An 18800-nucleotide genomic window follows, 5' to 3' on the forward strand; every position below is an offset into this window, starting at 1 on the left:
GCTGTCCTCCCTCCATCCCTGTTCCCAGCATGTATCCCATATTTCCCTCCTTTGCCTTCCAGAATGCTAGTGCAACTGGTCTCCACTTTACAGCTTGTTATAGATTGAGCATCCATTCCACCGTCATTGGAGATAAAAAGGGAGAAAAAAATTTGGTAATAACTACCAAAAAAAGAGGAGAGAAAAAAAAAAGAAAGAAAAATGGAAGAAAAAAGAAAAAATGCACCCAGCAAATAAAAATGAAAATAAATCACCAAATAATAACCACAAGAGTGAAAAAGAGAAAAGTGGAAGAAAAAAGAGAAGGAAAATAAAGTAAAAAACTAAGAAAAAGTAGGGGTGCTGGAGTGGCAGGGTTTGGTGTTCCCCCCACATTTTTTTTTTGCATAGGCACAGTAAACATTGGAATAGAAAGGGAATTCCCATGGCCTAAGAGATTCAGGGTTTCTCCATCCTTGAAGCATACCATCATGGGATCAACCTCTGGCTCCATATGTACTTATTACCCCATCCCAAACGCTTTTTTTGTGGTGCCAGGAAACTTTCCTCTCAGTTGTGTGTGAGAAAATCAAGCCACTGTAGCTAGCGATCTTGGTATTTGCACAAGTCATAGGTCAGGGTCTAGGATAGATTTAGTCTTCTGTAACACTTGCTCCCTGTTTTTGTTCAGTCCCTAAGCCGGAGACTAGGATATTATGGATCCAAAGGTTCTGCTCAGTCTCTGTTGTCCAAGTTGGGCCTCTGCAATAAGACATCTTGTTGTTGTTGTTGTTTTTATTTTTATTTTTTTTTATGAGTCCTGGGCTAGGGTTTTCCTTATTGGTCCAAAGGTAGGTTCTGTTCAGTCATGGTTGTCAAAGTCAGTTTTCTGTTGTTGGTGCTCTGGGCAGACAGCTGGCCAAAGGCCTGCTGGGCTGACCACTTAGTCCAGGAGACCGAGATCCCCCATGCCAGACTGGCCGGTGTCTTTTCTTACTAATACTCATTTTCAAAACTACGCGGTGCATTTGTGCCCGTGTGACAAATATAATTTTTTTTGTGGTTTTTGGGTCACACCCGGCAGTGCTCAGGGGTTATTTCTGACTCCAGGCTCAGAAATTGCTCCTGGCAGGCACAGGGGACCATATGGGGTGCCGGGATTCAAACCAACCACCTTTGGTCCTGGATCGGCTGCTTGCAAGACAAACGCCGCTGTGTTATCTCTCTGGGCCCTCATAGATCTTTTTTTTTTTTTTTTGGGTCACACCCGGCAGTGCTCAGGGGTTACTCCTGGCTCTATGCTCAGAAATAGCTCCTGGCAGGCATGGGGGACCATATGGGACACTGGGATTTGAACCATGGACCTTCTGCATGAAAGGCAAACACCTTACCTCCATGCTATCTCTCCGGCCCCCAACCCTTATAGATTTTTAAAGTCAGTCTTTATGTGGATGTGACTTTCCATACTGAATTTGAGCTGAAACCATAAAGTTTTAAGATGCAGAAACTTGCTTAGAACTCTCTATCACAGATGCTGTAGTTTGACTTGTATAACTTCATATCTTTTGCCTGATGTTGCTCATTGCAATTTTTTCACTCCTTGGCAGGCAATCTGGCCCTTGAGGGCTGAAGCATGTCTTGGATGTTTGACAGCCAGCACCACCTCTGCCACCTGTTTGCCCAGTGCAGCACCAAAAAGCATCATTGAGGCTTCCCAGGAAAACAGCTTCCATCAAAGATGGGCTACAGATGAGGAAATTTGCTGGGATGTGACTCTTGAGCACTCTGTGCCAGGTCTTTTCCCTTGAGGTGAACCTAGCCTTGTTTGCAGGCACAGAAGAGGGGAAAGCTTCTGGTGAGGATTTTCAGGGGAGTCTTTTTGCCTGGCTTGCTAACACAGAGGTGCCATCATGCATGTGATATCTAAATTGACTTAAAAAGAAAAACTGATTTCCAACCTATTTGGACTGTTAACATCTCTGAACTCAAAGTTCTATGATTATGAAAGTTGTCTTATACTTGAAGAGTGTTTCCTAACATTCTGAGCATGCACTCACATACGCTCACCTGTATACACACACATACAACATACACACACACATCACAGCTCCATTTCCAAGCATCACTGCTTCAAAATAGAGTGATTTCTAAAACTCTAGAATCTCTACTATTTACTGATGCAGTGTTAAAATCATCTGAGACCTACAAGACCATGCTATTCAGGCCACTCCTATTGAGCTGTAGATATGTAGAAACATTAAAAAATACCTTGGAATTGAAATAATGCTACCTAGTCTTTTTCTTTTTCTTGTACTGGAAGCAGAGAATTCTGTAGTCTTTTTTCAGAACCAAAACAGCACCTCCTCACAGCTCCATCTAAAATGGTCTCCCTGGAACTTGTTCATGATTTTGTGGAGGATGGAAAAGCCATTTTATACAAAGAAGGAATGTAGGCTGCCCAGGATGCTGGTCCACCTGGTAAGATTCCTGCAGTCATCCCAAACTGCACCAGGTGTCATAACATTGGATGCTAGAATTTTCCAGCCACTCAGAGACCACCCCAGTCCTCCACCCTCTGTCTGAACCATGATTAGGCTGGTACCCGATTCTGAACTGTGTGGTGGGCCCCAGGAGATGGATTTCTGACTTAAATCCCTGTGAGAATCCCAAAGCAGCCTTTTCATGCACTCCAAGGCCCAATGTGTTTGATCAAAACAGATTTTTCAGGAACAAAGTATTTATATAAATATTGAGGGGAGAGAAATGAGTGATTTCATAATAGTAAAATATTTTATAAAGTAATTCACTTTGTCCCTCCATGGATAGTGTATTATATGCATTTTTGTAATTTTTACTGTTGAAAGTAGATGTTTGAGTTATTTAAATATTTATTCTACACAGCTATTGGTTTTATCAAATCATCCTTCACTTCATACAATGTTATTCTTTACCAATCTAATTAAAAACAATGTTTCCCCAGAGCGATAGAACTGTGGGTAGGCTGTTTGCCTTGCATATGGCCGACGTAGGTTCAATCCAAGCATCCCAGATGCCAGGAGTGATTTCTGAGCACAGAGCCAGAGTGCCGCTGGTTGTGCGTCCCTCCAAAAAATGTTCCCCTCTCTAACTTCCTGTGTATGTTGTTTTATTAGTTTTATTAGTTTATTAGTTTATTAGTTTTAACTCTCTTTGTGTTCACTATTTTCCTGATTTGTTTTCATGCCCCCTCTTCCCTGTAGTGGATGTTCTGTTGACCCTGGATGTGCCTTTCTGAATGTAGACTCTGTCTGTAGACAGTGCAATCCCTTCCCCAGGCTTTTTCAGGTTATTCCAGCTGATATTCTGCTGCTTACAATTCTGCCGGATTGAATTTAGTTTAAAAAGATGTCAGTGGGGCTGGAGAGATAGCACAGCAGTAAGGCATTTGCCTTAGGCGCAGAAGGACAGTGGTTCGAATCCCGGCATCCCATATGGTTCCCTGAGCTTGCCAGGAGCGATTTCTGAGCAGAGAGCCAGGAGTAGCCCCTGAGCACTGCCAAGTGTGACCCCCCCCCCCAAAAAAAAAAAAACCAAAAACCAAACCAAACAAAAAAAAAAGATGTCAGTGATGAGTTAGTTTTAATAAAAAAATTTTGGTGTACCCACTTCCCTTATATGCAAATATTGTAGAAACTTTCAATATTTTTTATTTTACCTTTCGTAGTTAGAAAATAATTAATTGGAACCTAGTTCAGAATTGTCTTAGATGAAAATGGCAATTACCTGCAGCCATATAGTAGGTTAAAAACAAACACAATAAAATCAAATGGTTTTAAAAATCATTAAGATGGGCCCAGAGAGATAGCACAGCAGCATTTGCCTTGCAAGCAGCCGATCCAGGACCAAAGGTGGTTGGTTCGAATCCCGGTGTCCCATTATGGTCCCCCGTGCCTGCCAGGAGCTATTTCTGAGCAGACAGCCAGGAGTAACCCCTGAGCACCGCCGGGTGTGGCCCAAACCCAAAAATAAATAAATAAATAAATAAATAAATAAATAAATCATTAAGATATTCCAAAAGAATTTATGTTTTATTGGGATTGATAGGAGGAAAGTTCTGCTGAAGGGAATTCTTGAACAAGGGCAGAGATGGCTGCGAGATACCGAACTGTGAGATAGGGGACGGTGGGGTACAGGACTGAGAGATATAAGACTGGCAGATATGAAACTGTGAGGTTGAGACTGTGAGGCACAACACTGTGGGACTGTGAGGACCAGACTTTTAGGTACACAGTTGTGAGTTATGGGACTGTGAGGCACAGTACTGTGGGGACAGGTCTGTGAGGTACGTGACTATGAGGTGCTTGCTCTGCATGCAGCTATAGCTACCACAATGGTTTGACTTTCTGTACAGTGTGTGGTGCTTTAGCATGCCAGGTGTTGTCCCTGAGCACAGATGAGCAATAGTCCTATGACACACATGCCACAGCTTATAGCCTGGTTATAGCCATTAGCTATGCACCCAAGACCCCAGATTCTACCATTGTTTGTCATCTTTCTGTTAGCACCTTGAAAATTGCCCATAAAAGTAGGATACTTTCTGGAGAGGAGATGGACTAAAATGATTACTATTCACTATTAAACCAAAATAGAATAGCAATTTTTTGGAAGGAGGGAGGGGATTTTTACTATTGTGTTTTGTAGAATCAGAGCTTGAACCCAGGAACTCATACATACAAGACAAGTGTTTTACCACTGAGCCAAAGCCCTAGTCCCAAGTGTTAATTATCTTAGAAATGGAAAGACTTGGCCACAAGAATAGATAAAGACCTGGGTCTTGATTTAGTGGAACCTGGGGGATACTCAGCTTTGAGTTTAAGTGGAGTCTTAGTTAAGATTACTGGACATGAAATTTCTCTAACAACGAGGCCCACAATCATTTGACTACCTAGTAGTTTTGAAACAACCTGAGAAATCTTGATTTTAAACAAAGAAAATCCGTGGATAACAAGCACAATGTAACTACAAGAAGCCAGATACCCTTCTAGGTACTGGCTGCTTTCCAAACTCTCTGCAGTGTTAGGCATGCATTCTAATAGGAGAATCAGATATTAATCAGGGTGGGTAGATTATAATAAAAAGCAGAAATAGCGCACAAGAAAAAGAAAGGAATAGGAGAGAGAGGAAGGTAATAAAGCAGAATGAATAGATAGTAATTAGTGTCGCTATATGTATAATTTAGGAATTTCAATATAATCATTTTGGTTTATGTTTTCTTTTTTTCAATTTTTTCTTTATTTAAACATCTTGATTACATAAATGATTGTGATTAGGTTTCAGTCATGTAAAGAACCCCTCTTTCACCAGTGCAACATTCCCACCACCAATGTCCCCAATCTCCCTGCATCCCACCCCACCCCCGGCTTTTCCAGTCCCTCATTCATTCACATGATTATGGTAGTTCTCTGTGTAGTTATTTCTATAGCATATTCACCACTCTTTGTGGTGAGCTTCATGAAGTGAGCTGGAAGTTCCAGCCCTCCTCTCATTGTCTCTGAGGATTGTTACAAAAATGACTTTTATTTTTCTTAAAACCCGTAGATGAGTGAGACTATTCTGCGTCTCTCTCTTCCTCTGACGTATTTCACTCAGCATGATAGATTCCATGTACATCCATGTATAGGAAAATTTCATGACTTCAGTTCTCCTGATGGCTGCATAATATTCCATTGTGTATATGTACCACATTTTCTTTAGCCATTCTTCTGTTGAAGGGCATCTTGGTTGTTTCCAAAGCCTGGCTATTGTGAATAGTGCTGCAATAAATATAGGTGTGAGGAAGGGGTTTTTGTATTGTATTCTTGTGTTCTTAGGGTATATCCCTAGGAGTGGAATAGCTGGGTCGAATGGGAGCTCAATTTCCAGATTTTGGAGGAATCTCCATATCACTTTTCATAGAGGTTGGACTAGACGGCATTTCCACCAGCAGTGGATAAGAGTTCCTTTCTATCCACATCCCCGCCAGCACTGATTGTTCTCATTCTTTTTTTTTTTTATTTAGTTGTTTTTTTTTTAATTTTTATTTTGATCATAGTGGCTTACATATTGTTGACAATAATATTTTAGGTACATATTTACATAAAATCAGGAACTGATTGTTCTCATTCTTTGTGATGTGCGCCTATCTCTGAGGTGTGAGGTGGTATCTCATCATTGTTTTGATTTGCATCTCCCTGATGATTAGTGACAAGGAGCATTTTTTCATGTGCCTTTTGGCCCTTTGTATTTTTTTTTTTTATCAAAGTGTCTCTTCATTTCTTCTCCCCATTTTTTTTTTATGGAATTAGATGTTTTTTTATTGTAAAGTTCTGTCAGTGCCCTGTATATTTTGGATATTAGCCTCTTATCTGAAGGGTGTTGGGTGAATAGTTTCTCCCACTCGGTGGGTGACTCTTGTATCCTGGGCACTATTTCTTTTGAGAAGCTTCTCAGTTTAATGTATTCCCATCTGTTGATCTCTGCTTCTACTTGTTTGTAAAGTGCAGTTTCCTCCTTGAAGTTGCCTTTAGTCTCAATGTCATGGAGTGTTTTACTGATATGTTGTTCTATATACCTTATGGTATCAGGTCTGATATCAAGGTCTTTAATCCATTTGGATTTTACCTTCATACATGATGTTAACTGGGGATCTATGTTCGCTTTTTTGCAAGTGGCTAGCCAGTTCTGCCAGCACCACTTGTTGAAGAGATTTTCCCTGATCCACTTAGGATTTCTCGCTCCTTTGTCAAAAATTAGGTAATTGTATGTCTGGGGAATGTTCTCTGAGAACTCAAGCCTATTTCACTGATCTGAGGGTCTGTCTTTATTCCAATACCATGCTGTTTTGATAACTATTGCTTTCTAGTACAGTTTAAAGTTGGGGAAAATAATGTCTCCCATTTTCCTTTTCCCTAGGAGTACTTTAGCTATTCAAGGGTGTTTATTGTTCCAGATGAACTTCATAAGTGTTTGATCCACTTCTTTGAAGAATGTCATGGGTATTTTTAAGGGGATAGCATTAAATCTGTATAATGCTTTGGGGAGTATTGCCATTTTAATGATGTTAATCCTGCCAATTCATGAGCATGGTATGTGTTTCCATTTCCGTGTGTCCTCTCTTATTTCTTGGAGCAGGGCTTTATAGTTTTCTTTGTATAGGTCCTTCATGTCTTTGGTCAAGTTGACTCCAAGATATTTGAGTTTGTGTGGCACTATTGTGAATGGGATTGCTTTCCTGACTTCCATATCTTCCCTATCATTATTGGTGTATAAAAAGGCCATTGATTTCTGTAGGTTGATTTTGTAGCCTGCCACCTTGCTATATGAATCTATTGTTTCTAGAAGCTTTTTGGTAGAGTCTTTAGGGTTTTCTAAGTAGAGTATCATGTCGTCTGCAAACAGTGAGAGCTTGACTTCTTCCTTTCCTATCTGGATTCCCTTGATATCTTTTTCTTTCCTGATCGCTATAGCAAGAACTTCCAGTACTACGTTGAAGAGGAGTGGTGAGAGTGGACAGCCTTGTCTTGTACCAGAATTTAGAGGAAAGGTTTTTAGTTTTTCTCCATTGAGGATAATATTTGCCATTGGCTTGTGGTAGATGGCTTCAACTAGATTAAGAAAGGTTCCTTCCATTCCCATCTTGCTGAGAGTTTTGATCAAGAATGGGTGTTGGACCTTATCAGATGCTTTCTCTGCGTCTATTGATATGATCACGTGATTTTTATTTTTCTTGTTGTTGATGTTGTGTATGATGTTGATAGATTTACGGATGTTAAACCATCCTTACATTCCTGGGATGAAACCTACTTGGTCGTAGTGTATGATCTTCTTGATGATGCATTGGATCCTATTTGCCAGGATTTTGTTGAAGATCTTTGCATCAGCATTCATCAGGGATATTGGTCTGTAATTTTCTTTTTTGGCAGCGTCTCTGTCTGGTTTAGGTATCAAGGTGATGTTGGCTTCATAAAAGCTGTTTGGGAGCATTCCCATTTTTTCAATTTCATGGAAGAGCTTGGCTAGTATTGGTAGTAGCTCCTCTTGAAAGATTTTAAAAAAATTCATTAGGAAATCCATCTGGGCCTGGGCCTTTCTTTTTGGGCAGATGTTTGATTACAGTTTCAATTTTCTCAGTAGTGATGGGGGTGTTTAGATATGCTATATCCTCCTTACTTAAATGTGGAAGGTTATAAGTGTCCAAGAATTTTTCCATTTCTTCTAGGTTCTCATGTTTAGTAGCATAAAGTTTCTCAAAGTAGTCTCTGATTACCCTTTGGATCTCTGCAATATCTGTCGTGATCCCCCCTTTTCATTTCTAATACGGGTTATCAGATTTCTCTCTTTCTTTGTGAGTTTTGCCAATGGTCTATCAATCTTGTTTATTTTTTCAAAGAACCAACTTCTGCTTTCATTGATCTTTCGGATTGTTTTTTGGTTTTCCACTTCATTGAGTTCTGCTTTCAGCTTTGTTATTTCCTTCTGTCTCCCTATTTTTGGTTCCTTTTGTTAGTCATTTTCTAATTTTTTGAGCTGCGTCATTAAGTTATTCACATATGCCCCTCCTTCCTTCCTGATGTGTGCTTGTAGAGCTATAAATTTTCCTCTCAGGACCGCTTTTGCTGTGTCCCGTAGATTCTGGCAGTTTGTGTTTTCATTATCATTTGTTTCCAGGAAAGTTTTGATTTCCTTTTTGATTTCATCTCGGACCCACTGGTTGTTCCGTAGCAGGGTGTTTAATTTCCAATTGTTAAAGTTTTCCTTCTGTGTGGATTTGTAGTTCACAACTATTTTCAGAGCCTTGTGGTCAGCAAAGGTAGCCTGCAAGATTTCTATTCTCTTGATTTTATGGAGGTATGTTTTATGTGTCAGCATGTAATCTATTCTGGAGAATGACCCATGTACATTGGAAAAGAATGTGTATCCAGGTTTTTTGGGATGGAGTGTCCTGTATATATCTACTAGTCCTCTTTCTTCCACAACTCTTTTCAGGGCTAGTATGTTTTTGTTGGGTTTCAATCTGGTTGACCTATCAAGTGTTGATATGGCTGTGTTGAGGTCTCCCACAATTATTGTGTTATTATTGATTTCTTCTTTCAGATTTGTCAGTAATTATATTAGACAATTTGCTGGTCTCTCATCGGGTGCATATATGTTTAATAGTCTGATTTCTTCCTGTTGCACATATCCCTTGATTAGTACATAGTGTCCATCTTTGTCCCTTACCACTTTTCTGAGTATGAAGTTGGTGTCATCAGATATTAATATGGTCACCCCAGCTCTTTTTGAGGGTGTTGTTTGCTTGGATGATTTTCCTCCAGCCTTTGATTTTGAGTCTATGTTTGTTCTGACTATTCAGATGTGTTTCTTGTAAGCAGCAGAAGGTTGGATTCATCTTTTTGACCCATTTTGCCACTCTGTGTCTTTTAATTGGTGAATTTACTCCATTGACAGTGAGGGAGATGATTGTCATAGGATTTAATGTCATTTTCATAGATAAGTTTGCTGTGTTTGTTGGTCTCTCGTCTTAGAGTAGACCTGTCAGTTTTTCCTTTAAGGCTGGTTTATCATCTGTGAAGTTTCTAAGCTGTTGCTTATCCATGAAGCTATTTATTCTTCCTTCAAACCTGAATGTGAGTTGGGCTGGGTGCTGTATTCTCGGTGAGGCATTCATTTCATTTAGTCTTGTCACAATATCCCACCACTGTCTTCTGGTCTTGAGAGTTTCTTGTGACATGTCTGCTGTAAGTCTTAGGATTCCTCCTTTCAATGTAATTTCCCTTTTTGATCTTGCTGCTTTCAATATTCTATCTCTATCTATGGGATTTGTCATTGTAACGAGGATGTGCCTTGGGGTGTTTTTCTTTGGGTCTCTTTTAGCTGGTACTCTTCGGGCATGCAGGATTTGATTGCATGTAGTCTTTAACTCTGGGAGTATCTCTTTGATGATGTCTTTGACAGTTGATTCTTCCTGGAGATCTCCTTCCTGGGTTTCTGGGACTCTAATGATTCTTATGTTGTTTCTGTTGAGTTTATCAAAGACTTCTATTTTCATCTGTTCGCATGCCTTGAGTACTTTTTCCATTGCCTGTTCGAACTGAGCCCATCTTCATCACAGCGCCCAGCAGCGCAGAAAGGGCCAAGAGCCAAAGGGCAAAAAGCCCTTTGTAGCAGGTCAGCCCCTGAAGAGGTTGACTGATGGAGGGATGGAGAATGAGGCCCTTTTCTTCCAGCTCGGAGCACGCGTCTGCCACCCTGTCTAGCCCACGGTTCTGAGGTGAAACGGCGGGTAAACAGCTCGCAGACAATCAGGCTCGTGGAAATATTTGCTTTATTCGGATGGACAAAACTGAAGTCCAAAGATTCAGATTCAGTTCCAGCCAGCAAAAGGCCCTCGCCTTCCACAGACCCTTGCTCTTATAGTCCAGAGTCAGGTCCCACCCAATGGTGGGATCAGATACCAACCAATGGTGGAAGCAGAATCAGGTCCTACCCTAGGGTGGGGGCAGAATGCCAGGTCACACCCTAGGGTAGGGCACAATCACCTAATCAGATTAGGGTGAGCAACATAGTAATCCCCCAAAATATTTACATACACAACAATTCCCCCTTTTGTTTTTAGTAAACAAACAATATTGTCTACAATTATTAAAAGAAAAATTAGTCAATAATAAAAGAGCGGCTGTTTGCATAAGCGCATCACAGGAAAATGTAAAGAAAAACTTCTAACCTAAGCACAGGGTGTCTAAAACCAGAAACATGTATCAAGGAATCAACTACAAGCTCCTGAGAAGATAAATCTAAGACGTACATAGATCTTTCGAAGAGACACCAGAAAGGTTGTGTAGCAGGCAAGAAGAAGCACCTTTTCTTTATTTGTTGTTGTTGTTGTTGGTGGTGGTGGTCGTTTTTGGGTCACACCTGGCAGTGCTCAGGAGTTACTCCTGACTCCACGTTCAGAAATCGCTCCTGGCAGATACCGGCATTTGAACCAATGACCTTCTGCATGAAAGGCCAATGCCTCACCTCCATGTTCGGCCTCCATGCTATCTCTCCAGCTCCATTTTCATTCAAGTTCAGGTAGACCAGAAAGCCCATCTTTGAGGGCATTGAACTAGGCCTTTATTTCGGAAGAAGAGGCACATACACCCTCTGCACAGTGGGGAGCCACTGCAATGATGATCAATAGGTATCTGAACTTAGTCCAAGTTCTTAATCCAGTCTGAAGTCCATAAGATGTCTGAAATTGATGTCGACTATTTATAGATGGGAGCTTAAGTCACAAACCAAAACAAAATGTTTAAGGCAGAGACCCTCCCTGTGTAAATAAACAACTTGAGGGCCCATCCAAAATGGATGGAACCTTCTATAAACCTAGTATTTTGCCTATGATGCGCCCACGCAAGAAACCCTGAGAACAGACAAAAATATCATTTGGGAAATTATAGACAATAATATATAACTCACAAACCTAAAATCAAGAAAGCAAAACCTTAATGTAATACAACATCGATTCCTAATATTAAAAACTAAAATAGAAAAACATTAATTACGATAGTCAAAAGAAGTGTAGTACCAAACATAACTTCAAAGGATTACAGTTATAGGAAAAACAACAGATGTAATTTCTACAGAGTTCAATACCAATCTGTAAATATGAGGGGTCTGGAACTCCAAAAAGACCGGCAGAAGACACTTGATGGGTCTGGAAAAGCGGGTTGAAGCCTTGTACAGGAGATAACATCAAGCTGAATGAAGAAGGAAGGCCAGTATAGTCATCCATGTGTTGGGGCATCCCCAAGCGTTACATCATTACATCATAAGTTGGTTGGGCTTCTGTATTTCCTTTGGGATCGGTGCAATCTTGGGGTAGCCATTGTAGAAACGGTCAACAATAGCATTGTGTATGTGGATGGTAAACCAGAAATTCAGATAGCACAGTTTAACTGGGATCCAGAGACTGTGGGTCTTGTCCATGGATCTTTTCTCTGGTGTTACATTGTGACACAAATCCCAGGTGGCTTCATTTCCAACAAGTTTGCAGCATATATGGTGTAAAACTCCAACAGTCATGGATTTCTTCTTCCCGCCGAGATCAGGAAGCTTGTAGTTGTGGGTGAAGGAGATGGGTTGCACATGTGAAATCCTGAAAATTAAAATGTTAAGAACTAGGAAGAGAGAAGGAAGGATAAGGAAGACTAATTTGGGGAAGATAAAGTTAGGAAAAAGGAAACTATATACAAAATATGCAGAACAGACAGACACTAAACAAGACATACATACACAGACTTCACAAAAAATATGGCCATAACACTCACTCATACTAAAAAATATTTGTTGGAAAGGATCCAAAATAGAGCAAAAGAAAAGAGAATTCAGCTGAATCAATTAAAAGCTCCTTAAAATGTAATAGCCGGCAATTGTTTAGATAAATCATTTCAAATTCACTAAAAATTTTTTTTTTTTGCCTAGCAGATCTGAAAGAGAATTTCATGCGTAATACAAACATGGACAACTCTACTATACGTGTATATCAGTATATATACAAAGTTATTTTATAACAGTAACTTTATGATAATCAATCATAGGCAAGAAGCACTGTGAAGAAAGTCCACCTAAAATTATCATTATGTAAGCGTCTTAAAACCTAAATTGAGGGAAATAAAGCAATGATGTTAAAATAAAAAGAGTGAAAGTCGTTAAATGAGTATACCTAGAAAGAAAAACAACATTAATATGATGAGAAATTTCTCTTTCAGGTGAACCTTGACTAAATTAATTTGTAAAATTTCATGATTAACTGAGACCTAGAGCAATAATGAAATTAAGACATAAATCCATCCTACAAGGAAACACATTGGGGATTCATGATTTTCAATCTATATTCATTGATCATGCCTGTGGAAAGAATCCTAGAGCATTAATAGCAACTGATAGGGAAGTAAAATGATTATCTGGTGTTCATTGTAGATCTCTAAGAAGTATAAAACAGGATGTATGCTGCTGTGGATTTCACCAATGTATTAGGGACTTTTTTGATCTTCTTGTCATCAAAATTGATCCAGTGTTGTTTTGCAGCAATTTTACAGTATGAAGTACAGTGTCCATAGTGAACTTTACCATAATGGTTTGACACCGATGATAAGTTGTATTTCTTAATCTTGCTTTTATTCTCTGAAGTGAATTCCTCTAAATTGAGGTCTTCTAAAGGAAAATCTACATAAGTATGCAATTTTTTTATTTGTTTGCCATCAAAAGCAAAACGTTTCAAGTGTATTATAAGTACTGGTGGCAGTTTCCATAAGTACGTTTTCTTTGAAAAATCCCTTCTATTTTTGCAACTGTTGCACAGAACTTTGTTGTCATTTCTTAATTCTTCTTCTTTAAAAAATTCAGAGAGGCATTCCTGTAATGTACATTTATCTGTAGATGTAACAGCCAAAGACAAATGAATAAATGTCTCATAAACCTCAGACTTTTGGTGGCAAGTGAGACACTGGAGTATAGATTTGAATTGTCCTTGAAAGAGATCATAAATAATAGATTTATGAGCCTTTTGGTGTTCTGGACTAAATTGTTCATAATTTTCATTTCCCATGAGATGTGTAGTTTTGTCTGTCATTAGATTTACAGTAAGCAAGTCCTGATGTAATCCCTCTATTAGGAACATCAGTAGTTCGTGAGGATCCTGCTGATTGTGTCCAGCAAACTGGTCATTAAGTAAACCAATTGTTACTTTGAAGCTTTCAGGGTTAATATATCTATGAAATCCATTTCCCATGGTTTTGATGAGCCGACCAAATTCTTCGGCTAATTTACCTTCATGCCCCATCGGATTTTTCTTGTTAATATCCTTTTTATAATGATCTTTATAAAAATACTGAGTTAAGTCTGAAATATTATACAAGCATTGCAATATTGAGTTCATGTAGCAAGAGTTTCCTATATTTTGGAGCCCAGTTAAGACAGGTTCCTGTCTTTCCTTTTGCATCTCGGAGTGTAAGGGTTTATCACTACCATCAGTCTCACTCATTGTATGGTGTGTGACAGCTAAATCGTTCCCTGCCCCAGAGACCTTAGTAATATTACTGCTGTTAGTGTCTGAAGTATTCTGTTTTTTCTCTGAAGGGGAGTTTGTAGTCTAAACCTGATCATTTGTGCTAGCCCGATTTCTAACAAGACGTAATGGAACCCAAAATTTCTTGGGAGGGTCATCATTTATAGAAACATAGGCATAACCCCTTCCTCTTAGGAGAAGATAGCCAGCTATCCATTTTTCATCCTCCTTGATCCAAATAGGTTTATGGGTTGTTTCTTGTCTCTGAATATCTTCTTTAAAATGTCTTTCCACTGCAGTGTAGCTTTCCCCTTGGGGTAAGTTGCGGGGTCCGGAAGCCCCCCAGGGGGGCCCGGCCAGCAGGAATTAGCTGGGAAGACTTCTCAGACAACCGCACTCCTATTTTGCTGGGTAGAAGAACAACCACACCTGTAAAAATCTGAGAGAGGTTAATAATAAAGACCTAAGGCAATATCTCACTGCTCAAAGGCAACTTTATTTGACTACAGCTCCTTCTTATATAGTGAAGGAGAAGGGGGCAGTACAAAGGTGATGTCAGTCATACTTTTTGGCGCGAAGGCCCATACAAGGGAAGGATATATTTCAGGTTTCAAGAAACAAAGAAAGTAAATCATTCTCCAAATAAGGAAATGGGCAGTGGGCTAGGAGGCAGGATTACCTGCAAGTCATGATGAACGTGCTGTTTCCATGGAAATTTCTAGTGACCTTCTAGCTGCATTCCTAATTGCTTGACTATCAGGAGGTGGTGCAAGATGTGCTTGCCTCAGTGATCTCGAACAGACAATGTAACATATACACATAATAACTGCCTTGTTGACTCCGGAATGTAGTTGAGGGAGTAAGACCTCATTTCTGGGAATGGTACCGGGCCGTGTTGCTCTCCTCCGGGCTACAAGATTAATTATACTTTGCAGCTGCACATTCCTTTCTCTTTGGCTCAAAAACTTACAGCAAGACTGCATGTAGCTTTTAGGTGAAAGGCTGGACTATGGCAGAAAGAACAGCAAAATGGCCTCAAACAAGTCACAGTCCCCAACATCTCCCCCTTTCTCTTCTAATAAAAGAAGGAAAGTCGTGAACGGGTGGAAGAACCGTGTCTTAGGCTACAAGGTTTGACCAGGTCGGACACGGCCAAAGCCGCATTTAAAAGGTGGGTGCGCGCAGAGATCCGAATTATGCGTTGTAGCCTTTTTTGGGCCGTGCCCTAACTGGGACCTTGCTAATCCCGTCGTAGGTATCTCCACAGCCGAGAGCACAAGTGCCGGAGCGAACTCCGTTTGTTAGCTATGCGCTCTATCTCCTGGAAACTTAGTGGCTGGAAGGGCGGCTTGTTGACTAAAGCCAAGTTTTCACAGGAGTCACGCGGGGTTAACTGTTGGTAGTGAACTTGAACAGAGGTTTTTGCCGTCTCATCTACCTGGTTTTTAACAAGGGCAGTAAGTTTGCGGAAAGCCTATGGGTCAAAGGAAAGGAGCAGCATGAGGCTAATAAGAGGGCCCAAAATAGTGGACAGTAATGTATGTATCCAAGGAGAAGAGAAAAACCAACCCTGTTACCAACCTTGTTCTTGGTCAAAACGTTTCTGGAACTCCTTCATACCGTTACCAATACGTGGAACACTATCCCTAACTAATCCAGTTTTGACTATAAATACACAGCATAGTTCTTTAAGGGCCACACAGACTCCCCCTTCCTTTATAAGGGCAAAATATAAAGCACGACGATTTTGAAGAACTACATCAGCAAGGGAACTAACAGTATTAGTGAGAAATTGTAAGCTATGTTTGATTTCATTAATGTTTTGTTTTACAGCGTGAGTGAGAATGCGAAAATTGGACTGAGTGGAAACAAGGGAGTAAATTTCTATGCCAGCACCAGTAGTGGCGCCAACAGCAAGGAGGACTGCCAGGGTAACAGTTGTAAAGGGCTCGCGACGTCGTTGAAAGACGGAAGGATAAGAGTAGGGGTTGAGGAGAGAAGCTAAGCTAACAGCGTTCATAATCTGGGTCTGTGAGGGCTAGAGCAGAGGCATTGACCATTTGCAGGATGAGGTTCGAGGTGGAAACCGACCAACAGGTTTGATGGTTATTCTAGGCATTAACAAAGCTAAAACATAACAATCATGATAAGCAAGAAATATTTCAGTAACAATATGGGGAGAAAATCCAGTGGAACAAACAAAATAAGTGGAGTTGGGGGCTTCAATGAAGATGGAAGAGTTGTTAACAATAATGGTTTGATTGCAAATGTTTGATTGTTGAACAGGCGGGCACATATATGGTTTGAGTAAGCAAAGTTCCACGACCGTGACTTGTTTGCAATGGAGGTTGTTGGTGGCAATGGTGGGCATCCAAGACAGCTAGGCAGAGTGTCTAATTCAGCATTGTCAAAGGTGGAGTCAGTTAGAAACAGGTTTGCAGGAATGGCGGCTAGCAGGAGGTTTATAAGAAAACAGCTTGGCAGGAGGCAAAATGGTTACTTCATATAAAAATTAAGAATTTACTTAGTCCTCTGGCTTGGGTTTACAGGCAGAAAACATTAGTAATTTACATTACACTAGTTATTTTTGAATACCACGGGAATGTTATTTGACCTCTGTTAGACTTTGGCATAAAAGAAAATTTATAATTAACAATTGCTAATTAAAAAAAATTTTTTTTAAACTAAATATAAAGGATTTTTCTTAAACTTTTAGTTATTATGTAAAAGCTGGATGCTATTTTTTAGCCATAAATACATATTCTATAGGCCTGAACTTACACATAACAGGAAAGCCGGGTGACTGCAAAGTCCAGAAATTCTCCAGGGAAAAGTTATCCCCGATGGCCATTGAGAAATCTGGGGTTTGCCATCTCCCACACCTTCCGTCATGTTCTTAGAAGGACAAAGCTAGCTTAATACATAATTTTTAACACATGATTTTTAGTTGTAAGATGCCAGTCTGTGAACTGACCAGACTGAACCAGGTTGAAAAAATTAATTGAAATTTGAAAAATGGATAAGGCTTTAAAAATTGTATTATTATAAAATGTAGAGATAACAAATAAACAGACAAAACAAAACAACACTAAACACAACATTTTACACTTGTGGCCACTTTCATTCATCACAACAGACAGATAAACAGATAAAAGGATTGATTTAAGACTTATTTATAAAAAATTGACAAGCGCTTTTAAATATTTAGCTAGCATGTTTGTGAGAAGAAGAAAAGAAAAAAATTTTGTAGAAAAACTTTTTTAGTTTTGAGAAGTACTTAATGTAGATGGAGTGGAACTTTGCTGAAAATAAATTTTAAGGTTTAGATTTAACACAAAACATTTTTAAAACAATTTTAATTTGAAGTTTAAAACATTAAGTAAAATGGTTAATGAGCACTGTAGAAGGAGTCTCTACTTGGAAGTATGAAATGATTTGCTGTAAATGAATAGGTTTTCTTTAAATTGGTTTTGCAGTAGAACAGTAAGACAGCTGCAATAAAGTGTTAAAATTTTCATGATTAAACACAATAGCATGAACTATGATTATTAAAGGTATAAAAAACTGATTTTAAAAAACAAACAACTGTTTTTACTATGAAGACTTTAAGTGAATAATTTGTAAAAAATATTATATACTAAATTAACTAAATGCTTAGATTATTATAAAATATAGTTAAAGACATCTGATGTATTTACACACTTAGAACTTAAGACTAAAATTGTATTTAATACTAGTTAATTTGCTTATAAAGTTTAGTTACTTTTATATATTACTTATAAAATTATATATAATATATTTTTCATTTATATTATTTTTTTTCACTGCGACACAAATATACAGATTTGTATAATGTGCTGATATTTTGAATGCACTTAAAATAATAGTTCTTTCAATGCAGAAATAAAGAACAACCATTGCTGTAGCACAAAGTTAAAACTAAGGGTACTATAAAGCACACCTAGGTGTTCACTGTGCATTAAATTAACTATATTGTTTAAAAAGGCTAACCACATTATTTTTCACATAATTTTGTAAATACTTTAAAAATTAAAATAAAACTTTTAATAGAAATATAAGACTTAAATTTAACACTTTTGTGTTCGTTTGGATTTTAAAACACAAAGAAGTTTTTCTTTTACCAACATTTTGTTATCTGTAAAGTGACAGAATTATGACCTTGGCGTAAAATTTTCTGAGAGGCATGAAAAAAAAGTTTATTACTGTTATTTTCCTGTTGCTTTTTAATGTTTTAATAATTACTTTACACTACTTAATGCACTAAACCTAATAACACATATCTGACGAAGTGTAGGGCTGACAAGGTGAAGCAGAGTCTTTCACTGATAACTCGGGGAGGGGCCAGCACAGTTAACAGCAGGAAGGCTAGAGGCAAATTATTTACAGTCCGCAGGGTGTAATGATATAGAGAAAAAAAAAGCAATCTTTTAAGATTAATTACTAATTTATTGGAATTAGAGGGAATGGCAACCGAAGAGGGGAGTCTGGGTTGCAAAAGCACCATGGGGATCATGGTTTTATTAATTGATTTGAGAATATGCAAGAGATGCCACTTTTCAGATTTATTTTGAATAACAAAGATTGGGTATTTCAAGGTGAAATGGAAGGCTTAAAGTGGGAGTGGCAGGGCCTGAGCTGGCTGTTTCCCAAGGCTGGCAGGAAAGAGGCTGAAGGAGGCTGAGGGCTGGTTTGAGCAAAATGTACTGAGTAAAAGGTACATTAGGCTCAGAAG

The 18800-nt window shown here is 39.0% G+C and overlaps 1 non-coding gene across 1 annotated transcript; it reads right to left on the reverse strand.

The window, feature by feature from the left end:
• Positions 1 to 17897: 17897 nt before the first annotated feature.
• On the reverse strand, positions 17898 to 18027 carry LOC126025404 (small nucleolar RNA SNORA22). Its single transcript, XR_007501411.1, has one exon. It is a non-coding gene; the product is annotated as a small nucleolar RNA SNORA22 (small nucleolar RNA).
• Positions 18028 to 18800: the final 773 nt, after the last annotated feature.

Source organism: Suncus etruscus, chromosome 12 (genome assembly GCF_024139225.1).
Source record: "Suncus etruscus isolate mSunEtr1 chromosome 12, mSunEtr1.pri.cur, whole genome shotgun sequence".
NCBI classification, from domain to species: domain Eukaryota; kingdom Metazoa; phylum Chordata; class Mammalia; order Eulipotyphla; family Soricidae; genus Suncus; species Suncus etruscus.